Source organism: Anser anser (genome assembly GCF_964211835.1).
Source record: "Anser anser genome assembly, chromosome: 4".
In the NCBI taxonomy this organism is placed as follows: domain Eukaryota; kingdom Metazoa; phylum Chordata; class Aves; order Anseriformes; family Anatidae; genus Anser; species Anser anser.
In genome coordinates this window covers 49,626,666-49,641,624 of record NC_139724.1, presented here as the reverse complement: position 1 = coordinate 49,641,624, position 14,959 = coordinate 49,626,666, and the positions used below count along the sequence as shown (strand labels likewise).

At 39.7% G+C, this 14,959-nt stretch overlaps 1 protein-coding gene across 5 annotated transcripts in view; it reads left to right on the top strand.

The window, feature by feature from the left end:
• Positions 1 to 25: 25 nt before the first annotated feature.
• The window catches only part of TRMT9B (tRNA methyltransferase 9B (putative)), a 117,357-nt gene continuing 102,423 nt past the window's right edge, over positions 26 to 14,959 (top strand). Inside the window, exons 1-2 of one of the 5 annotated variants that reach the window (XM_083836193.1) lie at positions 61 to 78; positions 5,650 to 5,700. The gene's annotated coding sequence lies outside the window, so the exon portion shown is untranslated. Of the gene's footprint in view, positions 79 to 121; positions 5,701 to 14,959 lie in introns of those variants that run through there. The other 4 variants (XM_083836191.1, XM_083836194.1, XM_083836195.1 and 1 more) reach the window with 4 other exon arrangements.

Here is a 14,959-nt window from a genome sequence, read left to right as displayed (position 1 = left end):
GGGGTTAAAAGCGCCCCGCGCGCGCCCGCCCGCTTTGTGCTCGCTGTGAGGGCGGGGCTGGTGCCGCGCGGCCAGGGCGTGAGTCACGCGGGGGCGGGCTCGCGCGGGAAGGGCCCGGCCGGCGGTTGGGGAGCGCGCGCGCGGCCGTTAGCGCCCCTCAGCGCCCCGCCCCCCCCCCGCCTGCCCTGAGGGGAGCCCCGGGCTGAGGGAGGGAGCGGGAGCGCCGCGGGCTGGGCTCCTGCGGCGGTGCTGGAGGGGCACGGAGGGAGCTGAGCCGGGCAGGAAGGACCCGTGGGGACCGGGGACAGGGGGTTGGGGGGTCCTGGGGGCTCTGCCCGCAGCCCCCCGGCGGCTGCTGCTCGCGGTGGTCCCTTCTGGGCACGGGTGTTAGGTCTTGTTGTCAGGATAAAAGCCGCAGGGTTAAGAAAAAGTTATTTGCGCTTGGGGTTTGTGTGTTTCCGTCTTTAATTGAGTGTCGCTGCCTTATCGTGTAACGCCCCGGCGGGATGGGCGCTGATGCTCTCGTTTGCACCGCCGTGCTGTAACAGCCTGGCGGGGCAGCAAATGCCAGGCTTGCCAGGAGCAGAAAATAGTAAGTCCGGGGCTTTTGGGCATCTTCTTGGCCTAAACTAAGTCATCACTGCACTTTCGTGGGGAAATGATTAGCTTTTTCAATTATACATCTTTCTCTAAAGAAAGCTTGAAGTCCGTTGCATAACTGCTATGCATTTGCAGTAGCTATGATGGTTTCTTCTTTCTCTCCTCAATTTATGACAATCCTGTAATTAAAAAAAAATCTCAGACAGATGTTAACAGTTCCTCTAAAACCTCCCAGGCAAGACTTCCATATCAGGAGAAGGAATTGCGAAAGGAACAAAGCTATGTTTGTCTTCAGCTGTATTTCATGTGTTACAGGCTGGAGGAGGACACTGAGGGCTGTTAAGTCTAGTGGCAAAGATGCCACGACCACAAACAACCAAATGCATCTGGAATTACAGCCAGGCTTTTGTCTGAACTCATCCCCTCTAAAACCCATCCTTTGCATTTATAGTGCCTTTCAACTTCCTAAAGCCAAATGAAAAAGATGGTATTTGAACTATCGGGGGGAGCATGCAGACATGTTAAATGTGAAGAGATGAGTCTGAGTAATTATTCATTAAAAACAACATCAGTTAGGAAGTGACAGCTAAGGAAAGAGCAAAGTAAAAGAGGCTTGTAGCATGAGCTTGAACAGTGGTGGAATACGGTAAAATGGTTTGATTTGTTATGAATGGTTTCAGTAGGTTATAGATTCTATTTTAGGCATGACAAGTATGAGCTGACAAAGTACCAGGGAGACAAGCAGAGATTTTGGACAGAAGTAAAACTCAAATTATTGTGAGCCATCACCAAAAAGAGCAGTAGTTTGTTTTTCCTTTCAGATTAGATTACCCACAGAAAAGGAAATAAAAGCAGGATAATGTTCAGGGGGGTTGTGGAACTTCCTTGAAAAACTGGAGTTAGGATGATGAGATTGTCCTCTGCAGGAACAATTAAAAAGTAGAAACAAAACTCCTTTCCACCATTGCCATGTCCAATGAATCTCTTAAAAGCTCATGCTGAAGTTAACATTCATACTGATGATTCAAACAATATTGTCAGATGCAACCAGCTATTTCTTTCAGAATTCCAAGTGTACAGGAATAAAGTACTCATGGCTTTGCCAGCTGGGGTGTCTTGGAGCAGAAGAGTTGAGGTTTTTCCCATCATCCTTCATTTCAAAACAAAAACAGTGAAAGAAGAGAACTTTGATAGGGTGGATGACTGGTTGGATAGGGAGTCTGACATTTTATACTGTTCCCACCAGTTCTAGACATCTATCTTTAATTAGTACCTTTCTTCAGAGCTTGCTCTTTGTGTGAGCAGTGCTTACTGTCAATGTAAGCACCTACTGTCTGCTAATGCTTGTGACACGTGCTGTTCTCCACGTTCATAGCTGTCCTTGTTTCTCTTAGAAACTCAGGACTTCAAGCATCCAAAATACTGTAGGTTTAGACAATGTGTTTTTTTTGCTTATGTATGTTCTGTGTTGTTGTAGAAAGACACTGAAGCATTTCATTAGATTAAAGATAAAGACTTCAAATATGTTCTTAAATATGTCAGTGGTGTGCTGCAGGCATATGCAGGTAGGGAAACCTCTGGGTATCGAGTAATTTCAGAGCATGGCATGCTAGGGCTGGGCTCAAGATGTGTTAGGAGAAGTTCATAAGAAAGAATCCCGTATGTAAAATTAATCACTTTTGTAGCAGGAAATCCTTGAGACACGAGGCTCTGGAACCTGACAGATTGAGGACAAATTTGACTGTATGTTCACCTTGTCCTAATTTTTCAGACATTCATTTTTGATCACGGTTGGAAGCAGGATACTGGGCCTAGTTGGACCTTGGTATTGCCCAGTGTGGTCATTCTTTCATCTTTAAGCTATAGTTGTTTCATCAATCGTGGGTTTTGGTGCAGCACTTGACCCCAGCATATTTAACTAAACAAGAAAAAAATCAATTTTCTAATATTTCACTGTGTTACCATCGGGATATGATAGTTATGTAAGAGATTAGATAACACACACAGCTCCACCACTGCTTGATTATAAATAACACACACAGAAAAGTTTTTTACTGTTGTAGGGTCAGATAAACACTACATTAAAACACCACCACCACCAATCCCTGCAGTTGCACAGTTTGCCTGGGCCTTTCTAAGTAAGACTCCAGGGATCGTCCTTCCCCTTCTGTCTTTAGAGCAGTATTTTACAACTGCTTGGGCAAGTCTTGGGGGTCCTCATTCAGACAAAGCATCGTGACCTCTGTACGGTGAGGTATAAGTTCCTCATGCTTTTTAAGTTGGTGATCTGATGATTCTGTAAGCAATTCCTTGTACAAACAGTGTGCGCAACCCAATTAAACACAAATTGACAAGGAAATAGTGTTTCAAATTGTATTTGACCATGCTTCAGATAAATTATACAAAATTATCCTGATTCAGGATCTTCAGAAATAAACAGCAGTGTAAACAAAACGAAGCAAAAGCAATCCAGGCTGAGGGAACAGGGAGTGGCAGGCAGTGAACCTAAAAACTAATACCTGCATACTGGAAATCTGGAGCTAAGCCCCATTTTTATAGCCTCTCTTGGCACGCATCCCAAGGAAAAGCAGCTAACCCAAAGAAAGCAGTTATATTCTTTGAGAAATGCGTAATGGCTTTCTGGCTGTTTTCCCCTCTCTTTCTTTAAAGGTAGCTAGCAAGCTGTCCAGCTGTTGTTGCTTTTTTGCCAAGATACATGCAGCAAAGGGAAAATAAAATACGTTGGAGAAATATTAGATTAGGCAAATAATATTCGTACTTTATTTTTAAAACTTACTGTTCCTAAGAACTAAATGTTCTAAGAAACTATTAATGCCTTTTCTTAAGAAAAAGAAAAAAAAAGGTAAAGGGTATCTCAAACTATCTTTATAAAAACAAAAATCTTGAATGGCATGGCTTTTGAAGACCTTAGCCAGTGATGTTTGAGTCACTTCACTGTGGCTAAGGGGTAATGAAGCCTCAGAATCCACTTGGTTTTGTTTTGTTTCAGTTTATTCTTTGTGCTTGGTAGACTTTTGTGGGCTTTAGTGAGGTAGCTCCAGCAGGCAGACTTCCATTGGAAAAATGTTCAGCATCACTGCAGGAAAACAAATACACAAGCCTTTGTTTGGGTGATAGTGTTGGGCAGAAGTTGGTTTCGAACACTTTTTTAGGTATGAGGTGACACAAAGACTCGCAGCTTGGTCTCAAAAGTTAGCTAAGGTGAGCTGCACGGGGCTCGGCTGCTGCCGCTGTCTCTGGCATTTTTGTACAGTACTGCAGTGTGGGTTTGTCAAGGAACCTTAACTCCCTCTGAGGAAAGGAGCTGGGGGCTCTCAGTACAGCTGCAATAGGTCCCTTACTAAATTATTTAATCACATATGCGATTGTGAATATAGAAAAGCAACTACACGTAGGATGAGTGGTTAACTACATGTTAGAGAGATAAGGATCTCTATTTTATTTTATTCAAAATAAAAGGGAGTTAAAACATTAAAGGATCTAAAATACTTAACAGATAAAGACAAAGAGAGAAAGCTTGTTTCTTGGCAAAAGCCAAGAAAATACTTGCATACCCAAAGCGAGATGTAGGAAGAATTCAGGTGCCAAAGTCCAAAAAGGTGATATAAGAACTCTCCCACAGCTCCTGCCTAATTCAGAAGATGCTTAAAATCAGAAGACTCGAATTTACATCCCTGCAGTGTAAGGATTTTACTTCTGTGCACAGTGTGTGGCAGCTCGAGTAGTGTAGCACCTTTTTACCATCCAGCCCATTACAGGCTTCCAGTTGTGTCCAAGTGGCTCTGCTCTGTCAGTATTTTCAGGCCATGCCGAGCACACAATCGTACGCAGAGATCCTTAGTTTGGTGTACCTGAATGATGAGGAGGTCGAATAACCTTTACGTTAGCCAACCTTTTAGATTACTGACATGAATTGGAAGATTCAGTTTGATTCTGCCTAAGAATATTAAAAACCATCTCTCCAAGTAATTTCTCTTAAAGGGTGACTGCATGAGTTTAAATTGTCTTGGGAGCATGAATTAGAGATGAGGATGTCAGTCCTTGCTGAATGCCATATTCCTTGGGATAAATCGTGCACATCATTTCTGTCCCTACATATACTGAGTTCTTTCCTACACAGTAGCAACAGCTTTAACAGGAATGGAACAGTCATCTTTGTTTGCAGTAGCCCTGTCTCTTGTTGGGTAGGATCGCTTTTCTGCCACATACTGATCTGAATCTTTTTGGTTTAATGGGGGGCACAGAGCAACAATAGGTTGCTCTATGAGGTGTTTGTTTTCTCGCTTCCTTCTGTTACCCTGGCTATGATTTAACAGGATACAGCAAAACATTTCTTAGGCTGGTAGTTGGATCGTACTGTTGAGAGAGGACTCTGGGCTGTGAATTACAAGCACTCTGAGGCATCAGTGTCTTGGCCTAAGTTTCTAAGGATTTGTAACAATACTGCTGCATTTCCTGCAGACTAGCATTAGATGCTGTGATGCCTCAGGGTGGTACCAAACCTCATCATACATAACCGTGTAGCATAGCTGGGTGTTTCATGTGGCGTTCTAGATCCTTTGTTGGGAAGGGGAAACGGAAAAACAGTTTGCAGTCACATACTTTTTGTGTGCCAAGGTAACTCATTCCTTTGCTTGTACCAGCATTTAATGTATCCCCTTTGAAAATGATACGCAGTTGTCACACTTCATATAGCTGAACACATCAGTATTTAGATACGCTTATATATATATATTGATATCAACTGCTGTTAATGAGTGGGGTTCAGTAATCTGATGAATATACTTTGGAATTGTGAAAATACATTGTCCTGAAGACACCAATTTGAGTCACTCACTGCCCTGTTCTCCCATTTGTTGTTTTTTCCCATGTTTGATTATGTAAGGTAGCACATTCCAAAAGATAGCTGAATGTGCAGGACAAGACACTTCTAAATGTGATCAATAAGGTTTTTATTTTAAGCTTCTCCAGTTTAAAGAACTAATTTAGCTCCAGATGTGATATGAGTCATGTTTGTCTTCTCTTTAGGAAGAGAATCCTTGGACTGATGGGACTTCTTCCTTCTGCCATTGTTGCCCGGTAGGAGAGTCGCACAAAATCAACAGATTTACAAAATAGCTAAATATTCAGTGGAAAAGCTTATTTTTGTTCCTATTAATATACGTTGCAACGATTCAAATATCAATGCACTTATAACTTTAAATACTAAATTTAGAGAGATGCAGAGCATTGAATAATCAGTTATATTGATTCCTGAAGTTAAAGTGCTCTAACGAAGGACTGTAACTAAAGAATGAACAAAAGGCAGAGTAGTTAAAGTAGTACTAAAAATGGTTTTACATTAACAAAGGAATGCATTTAATAAAAATTGCTCACTAAGAGTTCAAGAAAAGCAAGTCAGACAGCATTTATTTTCAGTTTATCAGGGTGCTTCCTTTTAGGTGAAAGTTGCTGGCTAATGATTGTATTGCATATACTAAAGATTTTTTGTTTTCTGGATGTGAGGAGTTCACATCAAAGAAAAAGGACCAGAAGGTTATTTGCAAAAAGAATGTAGAGCAAAGCTGTAGATAATGATTAGGGTTTGTGTTCTGTGCTACAATTTGATACTTAAACAACAGTTTATTCTGGTATCTGTTTAAATACTCTCTAATATGTTCCTTGTTCTTTCTCTCTAATATCCTTTGGTATCAAGATGGATGTTTTGCATCCACTTATGATCATCGTCTGAGATAAATTATATTGCATATATTTATTTTTGAATATATTTTGTCAAATAGGAGAGTACTGTTTTAATTTCTAATGATTATTGCTGTTCATTCTTACACAATTAAAGAAAAAACAACTTATTCATTATATCATATTTGCATTAAAAATAAGCTAATATGGTAAAAAAATCTTAAAACAAAGGAAAAGGACAGAAGAAAGCTTGACATACTTGATATCCAGCCTCTAGAAAATAATCTTTCATTTTTGAGTAGTCAGTAATAAATATGGAATTAAACTCAGAGTTTGTCAGTTAAAACTGCTTCTAGGAAATTTTTAGATTATTGTATACTACTATATAAATCAGAAAATACTTTGCAATCTACTCACAGTTGTAAGTGGTGAAAAAACACATTTTTGATTTGTTACTACTGTACTCAGGCTGGAATGAGGTGTAATACTATCGACTTGGACTGTCAATACCTTTGCCTACAACCGGACAGTGTACATCGGTGCTGCTAGTACTGCATAAGTTATTGAGTTTCCAGGTGTTTAATGATAAAGCTACTGGTCTGAAAATTGAAAAGGAGTTGACACAGTTACAAAACTTGGATTTACTTATTCTTCTTAGATTAACTCTTTAGGATCAGAGGAGCAACTGCTCCTTACTAGATATTTGTCAAGCATAGAGATTTATAGAATTTGCATGTATATCTGCTTTTCCTTTATCTAATGAGTGCCCCTACTTCAGAGGTTTTGTAACACTGGGCAACTATTTCCAGTCAATGAGAACAGACAATATGTGAATCCTCTTCAAAGTCTATGAGCAGTGCTTGTTACTAAATGTAGTGTTATGTGAAGAAAATGAACTGGATGAAAAGGGATTACTTTGACCTTTATTATGGTGGCAGAAAACATTTATTCAATTAAATGGCCTAATTGGCAGCAATTTACCTCTTAACAGCAAGACGAATTTTGTAGTTTTTGGCTGTTTAATGTCCCCTTTCTACTTTGGCTTGTAGCCCTTTGCTATTACTTATGTCCTCCTTGCTTCTCGAAGATGAGTAGCATCACACAGCACATTGTGCACTGTAAGCTGGGTTATCACACCCACATCTTTTCAGCCTTTTCCTACAAGCACAATGCAGGGAAAGTGCACTTTTATATCACTTCTGCCAAAGACAGCTGGTGGCAGGTTTGAATTCAGAGATCATTAGTTTTTTTTCAGCAGAGTACTAGATCATAAAGGAGAGAAGTGCAGCAGTAAAAAGAATGAAGAGGTATATTACAGGTTTTCAAATGCCTAAAATTGAACAGGACTGGGATTTTTTTCCCTGCTCCCCTGCAGAAGTAAATTTCTGTTTTCTTTGACTGTGCACTTTTGCAATGTTTCTTTTGGATGGTTGATTTTATTTCCCATATATGAATGGAGAAAATGAGAGAAAGCAAGCAAGTTTTTTTTTTTAATAGGAATTTTAAAAGTTATATTCTTATTCTTCTAAAGTTTTGAGAGTCCAGTCATGAAAACTTGGATCATTTAAGTACTTCTAGTTGACACGTGGGAAGTTCAGATCAGTTTACACAGATAAGTACTGCCTGAATGAAAAATGATTTTCAGAATCATAAATTTTTCATCCTTGTGTATACAGATTTCAGAGGAGGTCCCACACTCTATCCAGGCAACAGTAATTAGCAGTAATGTGTCTATGCAAATGGTAATTAAGAAGGATCCTCAAATCCTTTTGAAAATGTTTGAATGCCAGTTAGTTACTTGGCTTAATATTTCATGGAATTAATTGTGTGTTAAAGTAACTGAATTAAAACAGTATCCCCAAGATGTGGATAGCTCTGTAATTTTGAATGAGTGATGAGATACACACTTGTTTTTCCTCTTGAAGCAATTTAAAACCAAATAGTACGTTATCTCTATGCAGCTCTTCCATCACTCAGTATTTCTAATGTACCTCTCCTAATATGGCATGCAAACAGGTTATCTTTGCTGTGGGTCATAAGAAGGGTAATATCTGGCTAATAGTATTTAATGTCTCTAACCCACGTAAATATTGTCATTCTGGTTTCATTAAATTAACTACATGTTTAATAGCAAATATATTCAGGTTTCAGTTATCTGAAAATAGCAAGGAAATTATCTGGAAAGAGCAAGGGCTTAGTTGGCCAAGTGGCATAGATATATCTCAGATAGTGATGGTTTAAACAAGTCAGTCTTCATAAGACTTAATCGTAGCACACTGGTGTTCTCTCTATTCCTTCAGAGGACCAGGATACACAGAGAATAAAAGAATTTTCCATCTCATTTAAAATGTACTATGGCTGATGCCTAGACAACAAGGAATCGACAATACATAAATATAGTACCGTAGCGATGAATGTAGGAACAGGATTGAGGTTTCAATCCTCCTGTAAAAACTGTTTTCAGTTAAAGCAGCTAAATACAGCCAAGTTCTCGCATTTGATCATCGTATTTGTTCCCTGTTCTACATTAGATTCTTTATTAGCGTATCAAAAAGCATGTTAAAATAGTTGTCTGAGCACTTAGGTAAATTATCATTGTTGTGTGTTTCATAAATGGATAAACTGAAGCTTGTAGAGATCAGCTGATTTTTATTTTTGATGCTACGCAGCAAATTTAGCAATAACACTTGATTCGAACTGCTGGCATATGCATTAAAAGGTAGAATCTCATGTCTGGCAGTGGAACTGTGCTGACACAGGACCTTACTGCATGCTCTGATTCCTCAGCTGAGGGAGAAAGTAAGCCAGCTGGGGCGGGTGTTGTTAGATCGCCTGAGTGCACTACCTCACGTCCAGTTCGTTCCTGTTCTTCACTGAAGAGGTGAAAACCTGACAGGCTGTTGTCATCATTTTCATTTGTGACACATTGCAGTGTCATCTCATTATGAAGTACTGGGTTGTGTTTTGCAGCTCTCAGTTGTGAAGATTTGATGTAGGGTTCATTCACTGTCAACTTTCATCATTCTTGTAGTATTTCTTCGTGCCACTGGTACTGCTTTAACACACCGATTCCCTGTCACAAATCTAAGCCAAAAGTCAACTATGTAGACTAGATGTAAGTACTAATTCTTAATTGTATAAATAAAAAGTGCAACATTTTCTTTATTTAAATATTTATTTTAAAATATTTTCTGAGGTGATGCCCTTATTACCTTCATAAAAATTGTGAGCAGAATACTCTGATATACACATACAGTACTGATGCCTAGGGCCTAACAGACTTTCAGAATTTGTAAGTTCTGCAGTATTAACAAAATTAATAGTCAGGTCACTAATTGATTCCAGGCGCAAAAGCAGCTTACACTGATTCTAGGGCTGATTATTATCTTAGGCAATATACCTAAATTAAGTAGACCATTCTGGTTATGTAAACCATAACACATCAGAATGAAAGGTTTCTGAAGAAGCTGTATGCTGATGTATAACAGTATATCAGAGTTGGCATGTCAAGGATAGTAAAATGTGAGCAAAGAAGAAGGCAGCCTGCTGTCTTTTATCTGGATGGCTTTCTCACTGAGAAAAAGCTTATGTTGTGAGAGAAATATCAGACATTTTAAGAGTGAAGTTTAGGTAGAATAAATCTTACTGGGAAGAGGGTGGAAACAAAAGGGAAGGATAGCTGTGTTTTATATTACATGATAAAAGGGATTCCTAAATATACTAGTGGGCCTGAGGCGTCCCTCTTCTCACTGAAATCACCTCTTTCCAGATGACAGAAAGCTGGCAAGTCACAGACATGGCTACTTTTCTGCTTGCTGGTGTCACCTGAAGCAAAATACAGGCTGTATTCAGATTGTACCAAAGCTCAGATTTCCCTGTGTCCACAGAGTTTTGGGAGCACAGTGGTACGTGGAAGGAATTTCTGATCCTTCCTCTCTTGCCTCAGAGGAATATGAATGATAACGTGCTGTAGTAAATCTGAAATAAGTCTCCAGTCTTTATAATGCTTCATTTTAAGCTGATGATAGATTTCCACAGATCTCAGTAGAAAGTCACAATGCTTTCATCAGTTCTTACTGCAAATCACAGTTTCTACCCAGAATGACTATTTTAAAAAATCTCGCTTCATGTAATAAATAATGACTACAGAATGATTGGTCATTGTTTTTAATAAGCATTTGTACAATGTCATTGTCTAGATTTAGTCAGTTGATTTGTTTGAAAATTTTGTTTTTCTGAACACTGGGTTTTACCATAGGTTCCACTGTTGTTTCTACTGCATGCTTCGTTCCTACAATTCCTATATAATTATAATAACTACTAAAATTAAAAAATTGTGAATTGTGAATATGTATATACACACCTGTGAACAAAGTATTTACAGCCCTTCTAAAAACAGTTTTGCATTAGCTTTTGTAAGGCTTGGTGTTTTCTGAAACAAGTAGAGATAGTTTTAAATAAAGAGTAATGCATATTACTGAATGAAAAAAAAAAAATACTACTTTTGTCTGTGTTCCTAATTGTCTGTAAAAGTGGTAGTGTGCTTTTCCGCATTCCAAAAAATTTCAATAGTTTATCTTCCCTGTGATCAACGTGCTGCGCGGGTCCTGTCTCAGAAAAAGTTAGCTCATTTTGGTCATTTGAGCTATTATGGGCTTTTCTTACATGTAAACAGCTCAATTAATCATTTCTACTGTCAAGCAGGAAGGATGTTCGCATGAGAGTGCCTTGCTGCACTTTTAGATAAAGGCAAGGCCACACAGGTGGTGTAATCGCTGGTACCAGTGGGAGCTGCCTGTTGCAGTGAGCTGGCTAAGCTTGTCCCGCAGCCAAGGCATACGTGCAGCACAGCACAGGCCTAAAGGCCAGGCTGCAGCACAGGGTAACTGCTCTGTGGATCGCCAACTCCTCACTGCACAATGGACGTCTGGTCAGGATCACTGCAGCTTAATACATGTTAAAGGAAATAAATAGATGTTTAAAACTGTTTATAACATGTTTGAGCTTCCCTCCAAAGAAATCAGCATTAGTTTCATTTGTAAGCCTTACTGTGCATGCCTGCATTTCTGCTTTACTCCATATTGCAAACTGCCAGCACCGCTCTATCAAATCATATGTATTACTTTGAGAAGCTGCTGTTATTTCTTCTATAGTAGAGACACTATGCTGTAGTGGAAATACAAAATTCTGCTTACACCTTGGAGTTAGGAGCAGGCCTTATGAAAAAGTCTCTGAAGATGTTCAAGAGCAGTTAAAATTGTGAAGCAAGTTTGTGATAGAAGTAAAATGATGGAAGGTGGCAGGTAGTGCTAAATGAAAATAGGAGGCTTTTTTTTTTCTTAAAGCAATATTCAAAGTCTTGATTTTTTTTGTTGTTGTGCTTTCATCCCAAATAGAATAAAAGGGTTTTTTTTTACTTTTGAAGTTTAATTTTTCCCCACTCAGTGGAGATGGATACAAATGGACACACACATGTATCCGTAAAATTAGATTTATTTTCTTTTTTTTTTTTAAACAATCATAGTTTGTTTTCATGTAAATTCATCTCTCAGCATTTTCCATTTTGGGTCAGTACCACATGGGAATTTTACAGGGGCTCTATGTGCCCATTCTGCTATACAGGCTGCATTCTCTGGCCAGAAATTACTTCCCACGATGCTGAGAAAAATTCACAGATCTCCAGGCAGATGTTTTCCTGCAGACTTGGCTCTTAGAAGGAATGGAGGTTTGAATTCCAATTTAAATTGGTAAATGTGCTGACATGGAGATACATTCAGTGTTTAATAAATTAGTTTGAAACAACGTTTCAGTTGAGATGAAGAAAACAAATTATAGTTTAAAATTGTTTAGTTTTCCCATTAGGAAACTGACATTTAACAAACTGCATTGTATGTCAAAAACTCTTTCAAGCAAGGAACTGAAGTCAGCTCTATTTTCATGAAACTGATGGTCTAAGATTTTAAGCAGTTTTCTAATTACTTCCTATCATACTTAATGCATCCCATAAGCAATATATGTTTGGATGTAAAAGAACTGCACTTTTAGGAAAATGAAGATAAAGACAAATACGGAGACTACTGCCAACGATTCAAATAATTTACTGTAAGTTCGATAGTAATGTTTTTAAAAACTGCATTTTTTTACTGATGGGATTTGGTTTTCAGTGGAATAGTGTCATTATTGAAAATTACAAAAAATAACTTAATAACAGGGAAAATCATTTTAGACCTTTCATTCCATCATGAATTTTAATAAGTAACTGCAGCTATACATTTCATTCCTTTTGGTCTGTTGTCAGAGTTTGAATTTCATGTGTACCACAGGATCGTTCCCCTTAAGTTGCATAATCCCCTTGGAAGGCAGCTGAGCTCTGGGTCACCAAAGCTTTGTTGGTGTGGACACGTCAGCCGTTAGGCACGAGTATAGAAACTTCTATAATCATGCAGAGGAGTGTACCTGTGGTTGTACTTGCTTTTAAGTGTTTGACTTTTGTCCTTACATGTTCCATCCTTTGGGAGCCTACAGTAGTGTTGTGTCGGGATCAAATGGAATGAGGTAGCAATTTTTGCTTTGTTTAGATCTTTTTGCTCTCCTCTTACCTCAGCTGGTATATCTGCACCAGTGCTAGAACAATGCAATGCCTGGTATAGCCACAAACTTCCAGTAGGTTTTAGACTAGAGAAATTGCCACTGAAGACTGTCTTTGGGCATAGGCAAAGTAAGCAGATGCCAAGGATATGTGTGAGCCTGCTAGGAGCAGTTGCTGTCACTTGGGTCATAACAACCCCATGCAGCAGTATAGGCTTGGGGAAAAGTGGCTGGAAAGCTGCCCAGCAGAAAAGGACCTTGGGGCTCTGGTCAGCAGGTGGCTGAACATGAGCCAGCAGTGGCCCAGGTGGTCAGGAAGGCCGACAGCATCCTGGCCTGCATCAGCAGTAGTGTGGCCAGCAGGACTGGGGAAGGGATTGTCCCCTTGTTCATGCACTGGTGAGACCGCACCTTGACTGCTGTGTTCAGTTTGGGGCCCATCACTACAAGAAAGATACTGAGTTGCTCGATTGTGTGCGGAGAAGAGCAATGAAGCTGGTGAAGGGAATAGAGGATGAATTATGAGGAGTGACTGAGGGAACTGGGGTTGTTCAGTCTGGAGAAGAGGAGGCTGAGGGGAGACGACCTTGCTCTCTACAGGTACCTGAAAGGAGGTTGCAGCAAAGTGAGTGTCAGTTTCTTTCCTCAGGTGACAAGTGATAGGACACAAGGAAACAACCCCAAGTTGTGCCAGCGGAGGTTTAGATTGGACATTAGGAAGAATTTCTTCATGGAGAGGGTCATCAAGCATTGAAACGGGCTGCCCAGGGCAGTGATGGAGTCCCCATCCCTGCAGGTATTTAAGAGAGCTGTGGACATTGCACTAAAGGACACGGTTTAGTGATGGGACTTGGTAGGTGAGGTTGGACTTGGTGATCTTGAAGGACTTTTCCAACCTAGACGATTCTGTGATCTGTGTTGGAGCTGCACGACTGTGTGCACCGTGCTGCCCCCTCCTCTTGCTGCTTTGCTAATGATAAGACAGGAAAGTGTTGGAGAGCACAAAACAATAGTTGCTAGAAGATTCGTCAGTGACTTCCCAGCCACTAATTTCATGCCCTCCTCTGTTTTCATCCTACTTAATGGATCATGCTGCTACACAAATAAAACTTTTTCTAAAAAATTTTCTCTTGCTTTCTGTGCATAGCTCACTTCCTCACCCAGCCTCCATCCCTTCTGTATGACAAGCCCTTTCTGGAACCTCAAAAGATATAGAGACAATCATGGTGTTTTTGAGAGAAAAAAAAAACTGCTTGCAGGATTAGTAGTAGGAAGTGCTTATGTAGGAGTATAGTAGGAATTTAAATTTGCTTTGACATGCTAGTGATTGATAGTGAATGATGTTTTGAATGATCTTCTGTACAGCTGAAGTAGAGTTACACTGGTGGGTTTGCAGCAGTGGAGATCTCCAGATATTCCCACAATGTATGTAACATCACTGCAAAAAAAGTGACAGGACAAGAGGCACAAACTGAAATACTTAAACATAAGAAAAATCTTTCACTTGCAAGGGTGGTCATACCCTGGGACAGGTTGCCCAGAGTGGTTGTGTAGTCTCCATCCTTGAAAATAATAAAAACCTGAGAGGGCATGGCCTTGAGCAACCTGATGTAGTTGACACTCCTTTGAGCAGGGGGAGGACCAAATACCTCCAGTGGTACCTTCCAATCTCAACAATTCTGTTGTTGTAAGAGGAGCATGCAGTAATCCTTTTTAAAGTGGAAGACTGCACACAAAGTAGTAATTCTGTAGTGTATTGTTCTGGCCTCCTGCAGTTTGTGGTTCAGAGCCTTCTTAATATAATCTGTTGTCACATTAGTGACCGTTAATTATTACAAAGGTTGTAAGTGTAAACTACACATGCAAAAAAACAGACACCAAAAATCATTACTAATAAATAGCTCCAGTTGTGTAGTCAGTAGATAGAACAATTTTGAGTACCGATGAGACAGATTTTGATTTCTTTGAAGTCTGTAGTTAAAACTTCCATTGACTTCAGGAGGGTACGGATTTGAACCATTTAATTTTATATCTGCTACAAAATATGAACTAAAGCAAATTGAATAGGCTA